The sequence below is a fragment of the Delphinus delphis genome, chromosome 1 (assembly GCF_949987515.2).
Source record: "Delphinus delphis chromosome 1, mDelDel1.2, whole genome shotgun sequence".
Taxonomy (NCBI): domain Eukaryota; kingdom Metazoa; phylum Chordata; class Mammalia; order Artiodactyla; family Delphinidae; genus Delphinus; species Delphinus delphis.
Window position 1 is genome coordinate 119080907 of NC_082683.1, and position 10497 is coordinate 119091403.

General features: G+C 42.3%; 1 pseudogene; it reads left to right on the forward strand.

Annotated features, from left to right (window-relative positions):
- The first annotated feature begins 249 nt into the window (after positions 1–249).
- Positions 250–2476, forward strand: LOC132438994 (RNA-binding protein EWS pseudogene; annotated as a pseudogene).
- Positions 2477–10497: the final 8021 nt, after the last annotated feature.

The window sequence follows — 10497 nt, forward strand, 5'->3', positions numbered from 1 at the left end:
TGCCCCTATAAATTTCTAAAATCACAACCTTTCATACAACTTCTGAAAAATCTGTGAAAATGTTTAATTCCAAGCATATATATGTACAGAAAGCTTTGCTTCCTTGTGTACATTGGACAGTGTGAAAACAAGTTATGAAACATGGGGCTTTGGGGGTCTTTTTCCAAACAAGCTTTACATAATTCCAAATCTATACGTCTGTAGACACCATTACTTTTCTTATTAATATTGATGGTATCTCTGAGAGGGAAAGCAAGAGGGAGACGGACGTTGAGAGAACGAGAAGGAACGAGAGAGAAAATGGCGTCCACGGATTACAGTACCTACAGCCAAGCTGCAGCCCAGCAGGGCTACAGTGCTTACACCGCCCAGCCCACTCAAGGATATGCACAGACCACCCAGGCATATGGGCAACAAAGTTACGGAACCTGTGGACAGCCCACTGATGTCAGCTATACCCAGGCTCAGACCACTGCAACCTATGGGCAGACCGCCTATGCAACTTCTTATGGACAGCCTCCCACTGGATATTCTACTCCAACTGCCCCCCAGGCATACAGTCAGCCTGTCCAGGGGTACGGCACTGGTGCTTATGATACCACCACTGCTACAGTCACTACCACCCAGGCCTCCTATGCAGCTCAGTCTGCATATGGCACTCAGCCTGCTTATCCAGCCTATGGGCAGCAGCCAGCAGCCACCGCGCCTGCAAGACCGCAGGATGGTAACAAACCCGCTGAGACTAGTCAACCTCAATCTAGCACAGGGGGTTACAACCAGCCCAGCCTAGGATATGGACAGAGTAACTACAGTTATCCCCAGGTACCTGGGAGCTACCCCATGCAGCCAGTCACAGCACCACCATCCTATCCTCCTACCAGCTATTCTTCTACACAGCCGACTAGTTATGATCAGAGCAGTTACTCCCAGCAGAACACCTATGGGCAGCCGAGCAGCTATGGACAACAGAGTAGCTATGGTCAACAAAGCAGCTATGGGCAGCAGCCGCCCACTAGTTACCCCCCCCAAACTGGATCCTACAGCCAGGCTCCAAGTCAATATAGCCAACAGAGCAGCAGCTACGGGTAGCAGAGTTCATTCCGACAGGACCACCCCAGTAGCATAGGTGTTTATGGGCAGGAGTCTGGAGGATTTTCCGGACCAGGAGAGAACCGGAGCATGAGTGGCCCTGATAACTGGGGCAGGGGAAGAGGGGGATTTGATCGTGGAGGCATGAGCAGAGGTGGGCGAGGAGGAGGACGCGGTGGAATGGGCAGCGCTGGAGAGCGAGGTGGCTTCAATAAGCCTGGTGGACCCATGGACGAAGGACCAGATCTTGATTTAGGCCCACCTGTAGATCCAGATGAAGACTGTGACAACAGTGCAATTTATGTGCAAGGATTAAGTGACAGTGTGACTCTAGATGATCTGACAGACTTCTTTAAGCAGTGTGGAGTTGTCAAGATAAAAAAGAGGACTGGACAACTCATGATCCCTATCTATTTGGACAAGGAAACAGGAAAGCCCAAAGGCGATGCTACTGTATCCTATGAAGACCCGCCAACTGCCAAAACTGCCGTCGAGTGGTTTGATGGGAAAGATTTTCAAGGGAGCAAACTTAAAGTTTCTCTTGCTCGGAAGAAGCCTCCAATGAACAGCATACGGGGAGGAATGCCCCCCCGTGAGGGTAGAGGGATGCCGCCGCCGCTCCAAGGAGGTCTAGGAGGCCCAGGAGGTCCTGGAGGACCCATGGGTTGCATGGCAGGCCGTGGAGGAGACAGAGGAGGCTTCCCACCAAGAGGGCCCCGCGGTTCCCGAGGGAACCCGTCTGGAGGAGGAAACCCGTCTGGAGGAGGAAACGTCCAGCACCGAGCTGGAGACTGGCAGTGCCCCGATCCGGGGTGTGGAAACCAGAACTTTGCGTGGAGAACAGAGTGCAACCAGTGTAAGGCCCCAAAGCCTGAAGGCTTCCTCCTACACCTTTCCCACCCCCGGGCGGTGACCGTGGCAGAGGTGGCCCTGGTGGCATGCGGGGAGGAAGAGGTGGCCTCATGGATCGAGGTGGTCCTGGTGGAATGTTCAGAGGTGGCCATGGTGGAGACAGAGGTGGCTTCCGTGGCACCCGGGGCATGGACCGTGGTGGCTTTGGTGGAGGAAGACGAGGTGGCCCTGGGGGACCCCCTGGACCTTTGATGGGACAGATGGGAGGAAGAAGAGGCGGGCGTGGAGGACCTGGAAAAATGGATAAAGGCGAGCACCGTCAGGAACGCAGAGACTGGCCCTACTAGACGCAGAGACCCCGCAGAGCTGCATTGACTACCAGATTTATTTTTTAAACCAGAAAATGTTTTAAATTTATAATTCCATATTTATAATGTTGGCCACAACATTATGATTATTCCTGTCTGTACTTTAGTATTTTTCACCATTTGTGAAGAAACATTAAAACAAGTTAAATGGTAAAAAAAAAAAAAAAAAAAAAAAAATATTGATGGTATCTCTAACAGAACCCACTGAATATAAAAGTATTTGACACAGCTTGAATGTTATTCAAAGTGCTTTATTCATAGCCATTGTGTATTCATTAACAATACCCTGATTTTTTTCCAGCTGGGGATAGAAAGAATTCTAGTGAAATTAAAAGTGGACAACTCAAATTTACGTAATTCATTACTTTCAGTGTCAATTATTGGATTTCTGTGATTATGTTTAACTCTGATGCATCCTTTAAGACTCATCTTAAATGCCACTTTCTCTATGAAACCAGTTACCATCTCAACTCACACAGACTCTCTCTTCTATGAAATAAGAGCACTCAGTTTATTTACAACTAATTTACATTCAAAATACACCATGTCTTGGAGTAAAATATTCCTAACATTCTTATGACTGTTTATCTTCTTTCCACAAGTGTCTCCTTTCCGCAAGTACCATATAATTATCTCATGTTTTGTTTTCCTTTGTGCTGCACACCAGCAACCAGTCATTCATTTATTGAAGCATGCTTTCATTTGATAGATATTCGATGAGCAACTACTATTTGAGAAACTAACTGTACGGGACACCAGGATTACAAACCAGTGTCCCCAACCTCAAGTAACATAGCTTAGTGGGGAAGCACACTGGTATTTCTGTACTTCCCATGTAGAGTGATTAGTGTATTAATAAAAGTAAGCACTGGGGGAAGAAACAATGTAGTGGTAGGGGATGAAGAGGTGCAAACTATTATATATAAAATAAGCTACAGAGATATATTGTACAACACAGGGAATACAGCCAATACTTTATAATAACTATAAATGGAGTATGACCTTTAAAAATTGTGAATCACTATATTGTACACCTGTAATTTATATAATATTGTACATCAACTATATATATTTCAATTTTTAAGAAAAGAAAAGTTAATGAGACCCAGGGAAAAAAAAACAAAATAAAAGTAAGCACTGGGGAATATGGAAGCTCATAGGAAAGACCCTTAAACTGGAATAGAGTTCGTGGAAGACATCTCAAGTGGAAAGGTAGGGAATATATTCAAATAAAAGGAGGATCATGAACAAAAAAGCCCGGAGAAGACAAAGCAAGCACAGTACTACATAGGTAAAGGGTGTCTGAAAATCATTTGGTAGTTGAAATAATAAAATGAGCAGAGGAGGACCAAGATGCAGTGGGTGAGAAGAAAATATAAATAAAATAAAGTTCAGGTTTTCCCCTTTTAACGTGAAATATTTAAAAGTAAGTGCAATTTTAGTTCTTTTTTGGAAATCTTCTGTGGAAAACTACTCTATAAACAACACAAACTAATTACTGAATATTAGATTCACTTCTAAAGAGAGTGAATAAGATTCTCATTGGAAAAAAGAGATGTTTACCTACCTGAGGCAGCTTGCCTTACACAGGGAGCTAAATGTCTCTATTTCCAAGGATGAGTGTATTTTACTCACTAAGATAAGACTTGATTATACCTTTTCTTTCTAGGATAACCGAGGGCTGGGTAATTCTATGATGGTGCTATTCTTCTTGAACTAAATAACTGTGTATGTGTTAGGAGGACAGGGTAAAAAGGAGTCGTCAAATAAGATCCTAAGAATATATTTAATTGAGCCATTTTATTTATTGTGTAGGAGCCAGAGATTCTCAGCAAGAGGATTTTCTAAAATAAACCAACCAAATAAATAGTAAGTGACATTCACTCGCCATAATTCAAATCTATCAGGAGACAATGGTGATAATAATATCTACCAGTTATTAAGAATTTATTTTGTACCTGAAAATGTGCTAGAGAATCTATATATTCTTTTATCATCAAGACAACCCTAAAAGCTAGGTATTATTATTTGCACTAGAAAGTAATTTGTAAAAGTTTGTTAAATGAGTGAATAAAAGCTCTGCCTAACAAATTACTCCTGGAAGCAATTCAATTCACTCATCCAACAATAAAAATTGAGGAAATGCCATGTACCTAGAAAATCTCAGTTTCCTGGGAACCTGAACCCAGTTGGCCCTTATAGAAAAAACAAACAGCTTTGCAAATATAACCCACCCAGGGTACTTAACACATACTAGATATTTATTGAATGACTGGACAGATGAATGAATGAATACAAAAAAGGCAAAGGTGCACCGTAGCCAGTACAGTAGTCCCCCGTTATCCATGGTTTCACCTTCCATGGTTACCCCAGGTCATCCACATTCCAATAATATTAAATGGAAACGGAAATAAACAATTCGTAAGTTTTAAACTGTGCAAGTTCCGAGTAGCATGATGAAGGCTTGCGCTGTCCAGCTCTGTCCTGCCCAGGATGTGCCTCATTCCTTTGTCCAACATATCCTGCTCATTAACCACTCAGTAGCCCTTTCAGTTATCAGATCGACTGTTGCAAGATCGCAGTGCTTGTGTTCATGTAACTCTTATTTTCTTAATAATGGCCCCAAAACCCAGGAGTAGTGATGTTGGCAATTTGGATATGCCCAAGAGAAGCACAAAGAACTTCCTTTAAGTGAAAAGATGAAAGTTCTCAATGTAATAAGGAAAGGAAAAAAATCATGTGCTGGAATTGCTAAGATCTAAGGTAAGAACAAATCTATCTGTAAAATTGTGAAGAAAGAAAAAGAAATTTGTGCTAGTTTTGCTGTCACACCTCAAACTCCAAAAATTACAGCCACAATGTGTGTTAAGTGCTTAGTTAAGATGTAAAAGGCATTAAATTTGCACAGTAAGATATCTTGAGAGAACGATCACATTCACATAACTTATTGTTATAATTGTCCTATTTTATTATTAGTTCTATTTTATTACTAGAATATCTTACTGTGCCTAATTTATAAATTAAACTTTATCAAAGGTATGTATGTATAGGAAAAAACATAGTATATATAGGGTTAGGTACCACCTGCGGTTTCAGGCATCCATGAGGGTCTGAGGGATCTTGGAACATATCCCCTGGGGATAATGGGGGAGTACTGTATACTGAGGAACCTCTTAAAAGACCAAAGAGAGAAACCACACTGCTTCATTCTGAAGCAGACAACCAAAATAAGCCTTCTTCCTTCAATGTTGGGGATGGTAACTTTCATTCTCCACTTCTGGTCTTTTCCACACTGTTGCAAATCACCCCAAAGCCAGATGAAGAAAGAATATAGCAAGGAGAGAGAAACTGAACATCACCAGTCCTTGCCTTCACGATAAAAGAGTTGGGACAAATTCAGTGGATTTGATCAATGGATCTAACAAAATAATTTGAGACTTTATAGCTTATTGATCAAGGAACTATGCCTGAGAGGTGCCCATCCATCACCTTTGAGGCCAGAGAACTCCCAGAGAAAACACTGCTCCTGCTGCAAATCATAGTCACCCTTCTGAATTCAGAAGTTCAGTGGTTCTGTCTACCAGGAAAACCTCAGCAAGGCCAAACAAGGCAGTATTCTTTCTGCAGGCAAGAAGGGGAGGATGAACAGTTAGTAGGCACAGTGAACCAGAAACTGAGTACATTATGAATATAATCCTCACCGTGACCTTGTCAGGTAGATGATGGAATCCTGATTCCACAGACAAGGAAAGTGAGGCTCATGGCAGTTAAGTGATCCATCAGACACACAGCTAGTAGGTGCCTTTGCTCCAGAACTTTCCACTCCCCTGCCCACTCTTCCTCTCCAGCCAACTCACAGGACTCTACAAGGATACGTTTTCTGTGGGAGTCCTGAGCCAGAATAGTGCTACCCTAAGGAATTATAATGTCCAGGAAAAAAAAATAGTTTATTTCCATCCTTCTAGAATTCATTTTTCAAGGAAAAAAACATCAAGGAGCTCCACGGTGCCAACATTCTTCTGAACACTGGGATACAACAGTGAACAAAGAAGACAGAGGCCTTGCCCTCATGGAGCTTACCTTCTGATGTAAGAGGCAGGAAGCACATAATAAATAAATGTGTGTGTGTGTATGTGTACATGTGTGTGTGCAACAAGTTTACTTAACAAACTAGATTCCGTGGAGTGTGAAGCAAAAATCGTCATAAGCTCATTTTAATCATCATAAACTCGTTTTCATTTGCTATGCTGAAGCTTTATTTCTGACCACTGAATGATATCTAGGGCACCCAGCATACATTTTCTCTTCATTTCCACACATTATTGAATGAGTCTCATTTTCAAAAATTTTAAAGTCCAATCCAACTTAATATCAAAATATCACTCCCATCAAGTTTTAGGTTTTTAGTGTATCCTCCATCTTGGGCTAAGAATTGGGCAGCAGGAAAGGGGTGGGGTACTTAGTGAGTTTCCTCTCTGTTTCTTTAGTTCTCTTCACTCCTCATTTTGTTACCTCCTATTCCTTCAGGGTTGGTGGATAATGAGGAGGGAAAAGTGGGGACACAGTTAAGGAGCAAGATAGGTCTTATTTCAATGGTACTGTAGCCACCAAACCAGCACCACCAAACCAGCTTTACAACGAAGCTAAAGGAACTTCTCTAGGTGGAAAAGAAAAGGCCACAACTAGAAACAAGAAAATTACGAAATGGGAAAGCTCACTGGTAAAGGCAAACACACAGTAAAGGTAGGAAACTATCCACACACAAATATGATATCTAAACCAGTAATCCTGAGAGGAAGAGAATGCAGGATATTTGCAATGCATTTAAAACTAAGAGATCAGCAACCTAAAACAATCATGTATATATATAGACTGCTATATCAAAATTTCATGGAAACCACAAACCAAAAATCTATGACAGATATACACAAAAAAAAGAAAAAGGAATCTAAACACAATACTAAAGAAAGTCATCAAATCACAAGAGAAGAGAACAAAAGATGAAAGGAAGAAAAAAGACCTACAAAAACAAATCCAAAATAATTAATAAAATGGCAATAAGAACATACATATTGATAATTACCTTAAATGTAAATGGATTAAATGCTCCAACCAAAAGACATAGACTGGTTGAATGGATATAAAAATAAGAAACATATAATATATGCTGTTTACAAGAGACCCACTTCAGATCTAGCCTGGCTCTTTCTCTTATGGGACTCTTTGTAGTTCCTTTGATGATCTCATCTCTCTGGAGATCTTTAGAAGAATTTCCTCGCAATCAGGTGACCTCCAAACTTATGACCATTATGACCCTACCCACTCACTTACTCTTCTAACCCACACCCGGGCTGTGATGGTCCACACCACACTTCCAGCCTTTCTGCTGGGTGCCATCCACTGGCAGGAAACCCTCTTGGGAAAAGTCCTCTTCAGTAAGATTAAAAGCTGGATATGTGATTCAGGTCTACCTGGTCTGCTGAAAAGTATGCTTATCTTGGTCCTGCCATCAGCAAAGGAGGCTTGCCCTCACTGTGAACCTTCCTGCTCGCTCTGCTTTCTTTTTTTTTGCGGTACGCGGGCCTCTCACTGTTGTGGCCTCTCCCGTTGCGGAGCACAGGCTCCGGACGCACAGGCTCAGCGGCCATGGCTCACAGGCCCAGCCGCTCCACGGCATGTGGGATCTTCCCGGACCGGGGCACGAACCCATGTCCCCTGCATCGGCAGGCGGACTCTCAACCACTGCGCCACCAGGGAAGCCCTCGCTCTGCTTTCTGAGTGGCTCCAGCCAGTCACTCTGGATCCAACCCTTGGGTCTCTACAGGCAGGAATCTGGAACTGGTCCCTATGTCCACCAATCTCCTACCCACACCAAGATCCCAGGACACAGGTCACATTTGCTGAGCAGTTTTCTTGTAGACCATTTACTTGGCTTATGTTAAAGGGGAAATTCTCCTTCCCCTGAAGGGAGGGATTCAATGCCCAGCATAGCCATCGGCAACTCTCTTTAGAGAGATACTTCCTCTCTAGTCTTCCTCACATCCATCATCTCACATGCCCTTGACATGCATGAATGGCTAAGGGCTGCTGGACAATTGTTAACTTGTCCCCTTACAGATATACACAGAGATCTGGCACTTTTTTAGAATATATCAGCAATTAACATCCCTTGATTTCACCTCTGCAAGCTCAAATCTAAGACAACAGAAACATTTCCTCATACAACCTGTTACATACACGATATAATTTCTCATAGTAGTGACTGTTATGAAAAACAGAAAGCAGGGCTTCCCTGGTGGTGCAGTGGTTGAGAGTCTGCCTGCCGATGCAGGGCACACGGGTTCATGCCCCAGTCCGGGAAGATCCCACATGCCGCGGAGAGGCTGGGCCCGTGAGCCATGGCCGCTGAGCCTTCGCGTCTGGAGCCTGTGCTCTGCAACGGTAGAGGCCGTAGCAGTGAGAGGCCCGCGTACGGCCAAAAAAAAAAAAAAATGGGAATAGAATCAAGACACTTGTGCACAACACTAGGAACAAAAGTGATATCTGCTTATAATATTAGGTGCCCACACTCACACAGATCCATGCATGCACACACACACACACACACACACACACACACAAAACTATAGCCCCCCAGAACCCTCTAACCCAACACTGTAATGACTTCCACTCCGATCAGTATTTTTTATCCACAGCTATTGTGGCAACTGGTGCCTGTGCTCCACTACCTCTATATACATTTATATACCCTTGGAGAGCTTCCCCTGACATACAGGAGAAGGCTTGCTAATGGCTGTCCTCTCAGCTCAGGGCAAAGTAATTTCTTCAGAATCCTGTTGTCATCCATCCTCCTCACATGAACAGCCTAGAGAAGTGGAGTTGCAAAGTGCATGGCTTGGATGCCAGTGGATTGGCGGGGCTCCAGCTTCTTACTCTCAGCAACCTTGTTCTGCCATCTGATGTTAAATATAGAACGTAAGGGGCAGGGTGAGAACACTAGAGTCCCAGACAAATTCTAATTCTTCCTGTCTCCCCATCTATCACCATCTGCTTATCTCTCTCTTTTATGGTGCTTATCATCACAGTGCTTACTTATTTCCGGTCCCTTTATTCTGCGACAAGCTGATCCACACTTTTACAGTGGGACAGTCTGCTTAAAAACATCACAACTACTAAGAATACAATTAACATTTCAGCTAACCAGCACTCATCTTGCCCAAATCCCTAGTAAACCAGAAATGAGAGTAAAAACCATCAAATCATAGAAACCAACTTTGTATCAAAGACTTGCCAAGGGGGAGTGGGGGTGGGAGAGGGATAAATTGGGAGTTTGGGATTAGCAGGTGACAACTAGTATATATAGGATGGACAGACAACAAGATCCTACTGTACAGCACAGGGAACTGCATTCAATACCCTGTGATAAACCAAAATCGAAAAGAATAGGAAGAAGAATATTTATGTATAACTGGATCGCTTTGCTGTACAGCAGAAATTAACACAATATTGTAAATCAACTATACTTCAATAAAATTTTTTTAAAGAGTTGTCAAAAAAGGAAACTTCTAGAGTGTGTTCAGAGCATGTATACTCTGCCCAATCTGTTCCTTTCATCTCTATAGCTACTCTAAACAATAAAATTTTCAAAAATGTTGACAAATAAATACTATGATATGTTGAGAAGAGCTATATAAATTTTAGGGGTCCTAGACAAAATGCACCTCTTCTATTATTCTGTTTAGTCCACCGCCCCTGAAAGCCAGCTCTGTAATCTTTGGCCACCACTGTAGGCCTCAGTTTCCTGGTCTGTTAACTGAGAAAATAGAGTGGGTAATTTCTCTGTTTCTTTTTCAGGTTTCTGATTTGAAGATTCAGAACGTTGCATGTGGGGTATCTCAGTTAATAGAATATTCAATTAACTGGACTATTCATTACCCTACATTCTATTTAATTAAGTTCTAATATAGTAGTAACAATATTTATATCTTTTACCTGTGTATCATTAAACTTCATAAATGTTTTGATACCTATTTATGCTCTTATTTGAACTTCAAACTGTCCAAAATGAATAGGTGATCTATATTTCTGTACCCTGTGATATTGAAGAGATGGATGTAATTGTATAACAGGCAAAGAGATTCTATTTGGTATAGTTTGTATTGTCCTTTTTCCTTGAGTTAGAAAAATA